General features: G+C 34.4%; 1 long non-coding RNA gene across 4 annotated transcripts in view; it reads left to right on the forward strand.

Annotated features, from left to right (window-relative positions):
* Positions 1-1,396, forward strand: part of LOC120527583 — a 30,054-nt gene extending 28,658 nt beyond the window's left edge. For all 4 annotated transcript variants that reach the window (XR_005633373.1, XR_005633375.1, XR_005633372.1 and 1 more), the window contains one exon: positions 142-1,396. This is a non-coding gene — a long non-coding RNA (uncharacterized LOC120527583). The remainder of the gene's footprint in view (positions 1-141) is intronic.
* Positions 1,397-10,837: the final 9,441 nt, after the last annotated feature.

Here is a 10,837-nt window from a genome sequence, read left to right on the forward strand (position 1 = left end):
CAAGCAATAATATTGCACAATATTATTCTGATTTTATTCACCATCTGCACCTTTTCACATATTAATATTTTTTGTAATTTGTTTTGTTTTGACATATTAACATTTTTTGTACAGTAATTTGTTTTGTTTTCTGTATTTCAGCAAAAGGATCAATGACAAGCTTCTGTGTGAAACACTCCATTAAGAAAATGTGAAGATAAAGACAACAATTTCCACTAATTTATTTTTTTGAGTTTTATGTATCACTTAATTATAAGACCAGGAAAACAGGACTTTGTTTATTCTTTCATTCATTTAAATTACAAGATTAGAACAACTTTGATTAGAACTGGCCAAAATAACATTGAATCAAGATTGGAAATAAAAACTTACTAACATTTGCGCAAAGTTTTCCCTTAAGTTTGCAATTGTTCTTGTTGCAGAATTTGTTTTAAGTAACAGTAGGGAAATACTGCATTAGTGTCCTTCATAATTTGAGACTGGAGTTGTGTACACACTAGTTGATCTGATTTTTTTATTTTTATAAGTTCATTAAATGTGCACAAAATAACTAATTGGATGTTCATGAATTAAAATGATACATTTCTAAATGTTTTAAGCATAAACCAGTTGAGTATGAGATGTTCTTTTAAAACAGTTCTGACAATACAAGAAAATGTGAGTTGGTTTTACTATTTTTTCAAGACTGAGAACTGTTTCTGCTGCTTCCCAAAAATGTCACATTTGTTTTCTGCAATTTTTAATAACTTATATGAGCCATCAATAATTGTTATGTTCTGAAAGATATAAAAGGTACTATAATTCATACTGCTGGGCAAATGGTAATTTCAGCATGCTGAATATCACTATTAAATTTCCAAAACAATGTTGAAATATGAAGGATTTAAAAAATGCAAAGATCTTTTCATTGCAAAGTCAATATGTTTTTTAACTATGTATTCATTTTATAATCAGAAGCGGCATAAAGATGGAGAATTTTAAGGCAAAAGTCATTAAAGTGCACCCTAATAGTTTATAACATATATATAACACTGTAGCCCATTAATATTTCATTAAATTAATTATGAAAAAAATATGACATCATTTTGGAATAATAAAATAACATGGTTTAATAAGTTTATTGCCGCCACATGGATGAGTATGGCAGAACACTTGTCATTTTCAGTAATTTTATTTTCATGTAAAAGAGCTAAACACATAAAGTAGCATGCTTTATAGTAAAAGATCCACACCAACAGGTTTGCTAGACATCCCAATTGAACAAAAATTGTATTTGGAAAAAGAAAATCTTAATTCATTTTTTATATTTAATATCTAGTTAAAGAGGCTTGCTAAATGTTTGTTGACAGCCTGGTGTACCACCTTTTATGAATAAAATGTGTAACTGTCAGCTGAATCCGAGTGTTTGAACTGTGTTTGTTCGAGTATATCATGTGCTCATAAAAAAAGAAAATGCACACCTTCATCTTCCCACATCAGAGAGCTACATGGACAAAAATTTTTGACGTGAGCATCAGTAGGCTTTGCACCCTAGGAACCATGTTACCCAAACAATTCTACATTTTAGTAATTAGTTACCATTCTGATGATCTTTCTAATCATAAAATAGATCATTACAATAGCAATTGACAAGAAGAATTCATAATTAGCTGCAGAATTATGGTATTTGCCATAATTCTCAAGAGATTATGAAAAATTAATTTGAGGTTTCCTCTAGAGTGTCTCTTTCTCTTGCAAAATTTGGCATAAAAACTAATCAGCACATCATCATCTCATAACTGTCTTAAGTTTCAAGTTTGGTATTTTTCTGTCCAGTCGTTTTAACTCTAAACTGTCCTCAAGAAACTATAACACACAGACACACACACACCCATCATCAAGACAGTGATGTTTTCGGTCTTGAGAGAGGTAAACAAGGGTAGCGCACAGGTTGTTCACTGAATACTAGCAACTGGCGTACTGACGCTTGTGGGCAGTCATGGCTTTGTCTCGAGAGAGGTAAACAAGGGTAGCGCACGGTGTTCTACCACGCAAGTTGTATTCCAAACAAAGGTCGTATTCCAAGCAAAGTTTTTCGCGTCCAAACAGGATGTATACCAAGTTGGACTTATTCCAGAGCGGACATATACCAAGGTACCACTGTACTTTCTAAACAATATTAAACAAGATATGTTTGCCCAATAAAAGTTTTGAACATATCCTCTACGAGAGAATCTGATTTATTTTATAATTTGAGGTAATGTAGAATTCCGCTTACCCACTGAGTTATAGAGGGTGGGTTGGGATTCTTCCAGTTTAGCAAACTAAATCTGTGTGCTAGCGGTATAGACTATGGCAATTGGTTTTTCCCTATGCACTTTAATTCCATCCGGTAGTATATCAAATATTGCCATTAATGGGTTGGGAGTGATTGTAACACTGAGGCTATTTGAGAAGTATGTAAAGATTTTGTTCTAAAATAATGTTAATTTACTGCAATAACAGATATTTCCAACTCAACCATAAATAAAATCAGGGAGCAAAAAAGTGATACTCTACAATTTTAAGAAGTAACATAAGTCCATAATGGTTGTCAGTGTAAAGAAGAATGGACACAAGCTAATATTCTAAGGCAGAAGATCTCAAAAAACCACTGACACTTTCAGAAATATAGGAGATCATAAACTCACTGCAAAGTGGGAAAGTTGGAAGGCACAGTTGGCTACCAGCTGAGTTTTATTTTAAAATTTTCAAGTAACTTGGCTCCATTATTATTAACATTTATAGAAGCTAAAGAAAGCAAATTTCCATCCTAAACATTATGTCAAGTATTAATATTTGCAGTTTCAAAGCAAAATAAAAACTTACTATAATGTGCATCATATAGACCAATTTCACTCTTGAATAATGACTTTCAGATACTAGCAAGTCTTTGCTAGAAGGACTGAGAAAGTGCTTCCCACAGTAAAGTCACAAGAACAAACCAGATTTACTAAAAGCAATCATTCAGCCTCAAACCTTCGGCATCTATTTAATGTAATATACTTGCCTGAAAATTATGACTCACCAGAAGTTCTACTGTTTTTGGAAACAGAAAAAGCCTTTGATATAGAGTTGAAAGTAATTATCTAGTCACCAAATACCACAGATGTTAATTAAGTACATTCACAAAACATACGGCCTAGTTATGTTGGAGCTGGATGACAGTGCTAGCAGGTTGAGTCTTTCGCTGGGTACATTTTGGACAATTTTAAACAAGATAATTATGAATGACGAAAGAGTGTATTCTGTGTATGGCTGAGTTCAGCTCCTTTTCTGAGATGTCAAGTAAAATGATCCTGTTCCTACTTAACAATTTCAGTTATTTCTCTAAACAGACTATGACAAATAATGGATATAAAACATGGTTTAGGATATTGACACTGGCCATGTTATAATTTATAGAGAGAGCCCATACAGTAAAGAATGTAGTGCTTGCGCTTGCCCTTCAAAATAAATAATGCTTGGCTATATCCGAAAATGTGCAATTATACACAGAAAAACAATTCTGATCCTAGAAGATCAAGTATCACTCATTAAATCTGATTCCAAACTGTTGATGGTTTCTAAAAACAGGAAACATTCCTTCATTTTCAAGGGTGCCATGTGAGTCATGCAAAGGATATTTTTTTAAATTATTGAAGAAGTATGTTTAAAGGCTGTTGGTTAAGAGATGTGACGAATTATTGTTTGGTTAAGACATATAAACAAACAATTTTGGAATTCATTAAACTATTTCTAAACATATGATTTACATTTCCTTACAAGACTTAAGATCATATCTTTACAGGGTCAGAGTTAGATATAAATTTCCTAAGAAATTATGAGATAAGTCTGTTTTCAATTCAAAGGTTATTTTTAATGGAGTATAATCTGCAACACATGTTGCTTTTATTTACACTTTTGCCTGAAACTGTTATTAAAAATGTCAATAAAAATAGAAAAGCCTCTGTCTCATTTTTGGAGATCTTCCACAGTAAAATTAGAAAGTAATAAACACATTGTATGGTAAGACCTAAAATGTTCTGTATGAAAATCTGTTATGTTTTAATTATGCTGATTTGTCTATAAAACTTATACTTGTTTCTTCTTTGATACAAAAGATATATTCACTGTGGAGTGGGAGGTAGGATCCCCATGAAGCATTGAGCACTGCTGGTGTCAGCCCACTTCAAGCACAGCACGCAAGACCAAACAAGCCCCACCACTGCCACTTCCTTGTCTGGTGCCCGTATCTCAGTGAATAGGTTATGTAAAATATAACACTACAAAGATAGGTTCCAGCTTATCCGTGACCCTGTCTAGGATAAGCAGGTTAGAAAAATGGATAGAGAATGAAAAATATTGAAATATTATTGACAGGTTGCATTAGCCTCGCAATCAGTCACCCACCTTATGAGCTAACATTCCATCACACAAATGAGCTGAACAGGCAAACCAGCCAAAATCTCAAAAGAAGTCTAAGTTATGTGGGCTCAGTGATCAATTTAAGGACAGTGAGCTATCTAAAAGAATGCTGTAAACAGTGAGAAATCACAGGCATTTAGAGTCTCCGAGCACCGCAGCAGCACATACCTGCACTCTTCAAATTCAAACTTTGTGCATGACACGATGATCTGTTTACCTTCCCTCAGCAACAGCGCACAACTGGTAAACAAGATAATGTCAGGAATCTCACACACCTCCTTTTTGCAAATATGAGCGTCTGACAGATCTTGTGAGGGGTGCAAGATTTAAAGAAAAAAAGGGACAGTTGTAGTTTGGTGATTTGAAGAAAGTTTTGAAAATGTTTGAAGCCAATCGATGATGTCTGCTTACGTTGACACTATATCATCAGCCCTAATAGGATTCCAGTTATACGAAGTAATTGGTTATAATGAAAACTTGCGCCTACTTCTGGCTGTTGGGGTTCAGGACGGGGGGTTGTGACAATATCCAGTTACAGATGTCAGTCCATCAATTTGCCCTTTGTCTAAATATGCACAAATTATTTGCAGATAATGCAATAAGCACCTAATGCAGTTGATCAATTTTCATTGTGATATCCTAAATAGAGCACACTGTACAATTTTTAAAGTTTAAAATATCTCCCATTAATAAACATTGGAGAATTTTGTATTTGTCTACTATAAAAAAGAGAAACATTTTCTGTAAGTTCAATTGTGGATTATCTTATTGTTTCAAGTTTGTGTTGATATTACTTGAAATCCTGTATTTTTTTGTATAATGTCCTCTTTTATTCACCCAAATGTTTTTCATGACAACAACATGAATCTCCAATCCAAGTTGGTCAAACACAGGGAGAGACTTCTCCCACTGAGGTAAGATGACAGTAAAAGTGTATAAAAGGAAAAAGTCACTTAAGTATAGAGTGAACAAATATGTATTTAGTATTTACATACAAAAAAACAACCTTGTGGCTGCATTAACTCCAAGACCTACTCTCTATCATGGTCTGAAGAAGCCAATAATTTTACTTTGAGACTTCAACTTCTATCAAGTAATTATTAATATTTTTTAGTAATATTTTATCAATATATATAAATTAACAAAAAGCTTTACACAGTGAATGGGGAGCCACTTCAACCACCACTCATTTTTTAGCATCCACATGGATGATGCGACGGGGGCCAATTTTGCACCAGTACACTCACCACACATTAGCTGTTAGGTGGTGAAGTGGTGAGAGATTGTTAGCCAATTAGAGACAGGGGATGATTAGAGGGTCAGAATGACTAGCCTGAGTTTGGCAGTTTAGCCAGGACATCGAGATACACTCTACTCTTTATAAAGGATGCCCAGGAATCTTTTATGAACACAGAGAATCAGAACCTCAATATTGCATCTCATTCGAAGGACAGTGACATTTTTACAGGACGTTGTCCCATTCATGGTACTGGGGCCTTGGGATCCACACCCAGACCACAGGGAAAGCTCCCCAGCTGGCCACGCCAACACCTCTTCCTGCTGCACCCCAAGCTTTTCCTGGTTAGTCTCCAGTCTAAGTACTGGCCAGGCACGAACACACTTAGCTTTAAGTGGATTACCTGTTCTGAAGTGCGGGTTGTATGACTTCTTTCAAAAATGTTATGCTGATCATATTTGAAATACAATTACACATAGACCTTTTATATCCAAAAACTACCAGTAAGACATCAATTGATGTCATTTTTACATCACTTAATTTAACTGGAATCTGTTTTCTGTGAAAGCTGATATCAAGTCACTACAAGCCTTTTCAGCTTTCATTTTTAACTGTATGATTTTGTTAAGTACTGTTTAAAGTGTGCTTATAGCGTAATCTATTGTAGTAGTGCATGCAAAGACATTCTATTATAACAATTATTTTTGAATAATGACTATCTGTTACAAAATAATTAATAAACAAAATTGTGATAACTGACTATTTGAAGTAGCTAAAAATATTTCAATACTTCAACTCTCAAGTTAATTAACTAATTCCCTGTATGCTGGACAATGCATACATTTTCTAACATTTTATTGTTTTCATAAATCACATGATGAAGCAGATCTTTGTTACAGGCTTTTTTAAAAAATGTCTCTAGGGATTTTTATGTCCCCCTCTTTATTAAACTGTGTAGGAGAAAATGCACTATTTTTAGCTTTAAACTTTCTCAAAGCTGCAAAAAAATGGATATGCAAGATTAACAAAAAAAAAAACTTTAAATGGGAGTGGTTTTGCTTTTATTCAGCAGAAAAATCTGCCAATGGGGTTAGAAAAGTTTACTTGACAGGATTTCTTAAATTAAGCTAAATATTCAGTTTCTTGATCATATCATGATATAAACAATTTTCACTTGCTTTTCACTGCATTTTTTTGCAGTGAAGAATTTTAATTACAATGAGAAAAAACAGCAGAAGATAAGAAGACGGAAATGGAAAAGCAGATGAAAATGATAAATAATAAAGGACAGCACATGGTGAAATTTCTGTATCTTATACTTATTTGTTGTCTAACTAGTGTGCTGGCACAGCAGCTCAACTGTTAACTCTATTGCCTCCTGAATTCAGGTTTTTAGGTTCAAATCAGAAAAGAAATGTAGTATCATATAGTTTTTAGGCATACTGTCATCTCTGACATTCTGTCCATCTCTCCATAGGATTCAGCACAAAGCATGTTCCTTTGTTAATGTCTATCATTACAGCACTGAATTGAAAGATGCCAGCTAGAAACAGTGGCACTAGAACAGCTGGAAAGTGGGAGTACTAATTACCAGTTTCATTTCTTGAACACTGATCTACTTTGAAAATTAATCAGACTAAAATTAAAAGTTCTTTAGATAATCATGCTTCAGAAATTAAAATATAATTAAACATGCATGTGGCATACTAAATCATGAATACTGAATGATATAAAGCAAGTATAGTCCAGTCATCTATCCATTGTTTGAACCTGCTCCATCCAATTCAGGGGTCCAGGTGACAGGAGGAAGGCAGGGACCAACCACATACAGTAAATGACCAGCCATATAATTTAGCAGTGATGTTCTTTAGGTTATATTTCAGCCAGGGTTCCTCCTCTGGCTGGGGTTCAAATCCTTATTTTTCTGTTCTTTGTTTGTTTTTAACTCTATTTATGATACCTTGCATTTAATTTTGTCTATGTATGTCTGCCATGATTAAATTTCTTATGTTTTGTGGGGGATGCCTTCAGCCTTCTAAAGGCAGTGGTAACCTACAGTTCCTTGCAGTTCATTCAGATGAACGTGGTAGCTGGTAAGTGGTTCTGTGTGACTTTGCTGTGCTTTTGTGATTTATTGGATTTTTGACCTTTTTGCTCTGTTCTTGACCACTGTTTAAATTTCATATTAGGGCTTTTTTTTCCTTGGATTGTCTTTACTGTCAGTTCATTTTTGCCATTTTGTGCTCCACAGAGTGCCATGTTAAAACAGAGCTTTTTTTATTAAGATTAAGTCTTTTATTTTATAAAGATCCTGTGTTTATCTTATTAGTAGTTCAGGTATAACAGTGAGATCTTCTTGTGAGTATGGTACAAGATAGTGTCACGCACAGGTGCATGGGGAGCAGCTTAGGGACCCGACGCGCAACACGACAAGTCGTGCCAGGGGACAATGGCGGGGTACTAACATCTCTTTCTCTGTTTCTGTAGAAAAGACAAATTGCCGCTGCCATAATCCTTCCCGGACAACTCCAAGAAACACAACACTTCCGGGTCCCTTTCTATCCTCTGGTCCCCCACCGCCATGTGTTCCCAGCATCCCATGCTTTTAATTTCCGGCCCGGCTCCTTAAATTGTCCATCTACCTGCCCTTCCATGTCTGATGATTTCATTGAAATATTTGACCTTGTTTTGTTACAGTATACGGGGCCACAAACCCCAAACCTTGATGACCTTGTGTTTGTCTTTATTACAATAGGTAAAGACAAAATGATTTGTTTGTGTTTGCAAAATGCTTTTGTTAAAACCACAAATATTAGGAAACCATTTTTTAAAATGTAACTCATGAGAGAATTCATCCAGGTTACTGCCTAGGGAGTTACGTGACATCATTCATCCTTGTTATGTTTATTAACAGCACCAGATGTGATTATCGACACACTCATAGGCATAAAGTTATTCAAGGAAGTTTTATAACAGTGGTTCTCAAACTCAGTCCTGGGGTCTCAGCCACCTTCTGTTTTTAATTGGACTGCGGTGTAACTAAGCTAGATGTTTCCCTGTCTCTCTGATTTGGAGTCAAAGTAGAAATTATAAAACTAAGTTTGGCAAATTTTTATTAGAATGTACCAATTGTTTATTTATGCTACATCAGGATAATTTAGTGTGTATTTTTCACATGCTTTTTAAGATTTTCATCACCATTATGATTTTCATTCTGCTTTCTCCAGATGTTCATGTTATTAAATCAATTATTTATTATCAAGCACATTAGCAAGTCTGATGCAGTTGAAATCTTTCAACATGTTGTGTCATTTGTCTGGGTGTGTGCTGTGCTTGTTGTTATTTGTCATTATTAGGCTACAATTAAGACAGCAAACTACTATACACAGAAAAGTGGGAAATTAATATGAAAATAACCAAAGAGAGTTAAGCATTTAAAGCAACAGTAAAAATAGAAGCATTTTTTATGTCTTATAAATGTGTTTTTCTGAATGTAGAATAAGAGACCAGTTAAGAGAACAGACACACAGCTCAGCTAATTAAATAAGATCAATCAGAGGTAAAATGACTTACTGACTGTAAAACTGATTGGAACAAAAACCTGCAGCCATATGAGTCACCAAGGCTTAGTTTCAGAACCATTGTTTTACAAAAATAAAAGTCAGCAACCCCATTTCCTTATGAGAAATTCCAGTTTGGCTTGAGCTAATGCATTCCCTTGTGTCTTGGCTTTTTGATGAGTAATTCATTTGGTTTTAAATTAGCCAAAACCAGTCAGTGTACCTTCTTTTAAAGCATTTTCAAATAGCAATAGCTTCATAGAAAAAAACTTGTGATCTGATCTTAAGATAAACATTAGCAGTAATGTAGTTCACATTTACCACAAGGAACAAAACCTTGAGCATTACAACCCACAATATAATCAATTTGTCACTGTGAAACTTTCCCCCAATTACCCTGTCTTTGAGGACCATCCTATACTGATAGTCTATGAAAGAAGAGATAGAATTAGCTAAATTCATCTTCCCAAAAATCACAAAAAGAAAAATCCTGATTGGAGATTTTCCACTTGAATGTAACCGTGTTTTAATGCCTTACAGATCCAGAGTTGTCCATTCTAATCCCAGACTGGGCACCACATCCCAAAAACATGTGCCCTGTGCTAACTAGAAAGTGTAAATTGGCAGTCTGGTGATGGTGGGAGTGAGAGTTTATTGTGTGATGGACTGGCGACCAGTCAAGTGTTGGATCGTGCCTTGTGTTCAAAGCTGTTAGACTAGATGCTTTCCCCCTGAAGGCTTGAACTGGATTATGCAGGTTTGAAAATATATATTTTTGATTTTCTATATAATTTAGTAATTAGCATGATGTATAATATTCCAATTCTGGTTACTGAAGTATGTTAAGACGTGCATGTAACCTACTTCAGATTGTATTTTTATTGAGCAAATCTTATACAAATAATTGCCACTAGATAGATAGATAGATAGATAGATAGATAGATAGATAGATAGATAGATAGATAGATAGATAGATAGATAGATACTTTACTATACCCAATGCTGCTCATCAGACTATATTCTATCCAGAACATATTGTGCAATTGGAGTGCTAATGATGAGATTAAACTGTATGTTTAATGTAATAATAGTTTTTGTTTCCCTAGACATAAAAAAGAACAGAATGTATGACTATTGATATGCCATCTTATTTGTATTATGATTACAACACAAAGTGGTTTAACATACTTCTCCTAGGACTCAAGTGGCTGCCTGAAGCACCATCTAGGATGTGGGAAAATGGGGAGGGCCATGGAAAACAACTTTAGAAGACTTTTCTCACGCTATGTTTCAAGTGCTAACATGATGTTTCAAGTGATTCAGTACAGAAGAGTTTATGGCAATAATTTCCTAATAAAACTGGGCTTACAGAATGTCCTGTTGCATCATAAAAAGGTGTACAGTTGAAGCAAAACAATTAGAAAACTGTCAGAGATGGAGGTTGCAAGTAAATACATGTTACCTTATACTTTATTCTGTAAGGAACAGTTTTTATAATGTGTAATTGCTGTATTTAAATTAATTTATTGATAAATGATTTTATTGAATAAATGTGTTAGTTAATAATAATCATATTCTTAGTTATCGAGCATTTCAAATATGTAACAGCCTCATT

The sequence above is a fragment of the Polypterus senegalus genome, chromosome 1 (assembly GCF_016835505.1).
Source record: "Polypterus senegalus isolate Bchr_013 chromosome 1, ASM1683550v1, whole genome shotgun sequence".
NCBI classification, from domain to species: domain Eukaryota; kingdom Metazoa; phylum Chordata; class Cladistia; order Polypteriformes; family Polypteridae; genus Polypterus; species Polypterus senegalus.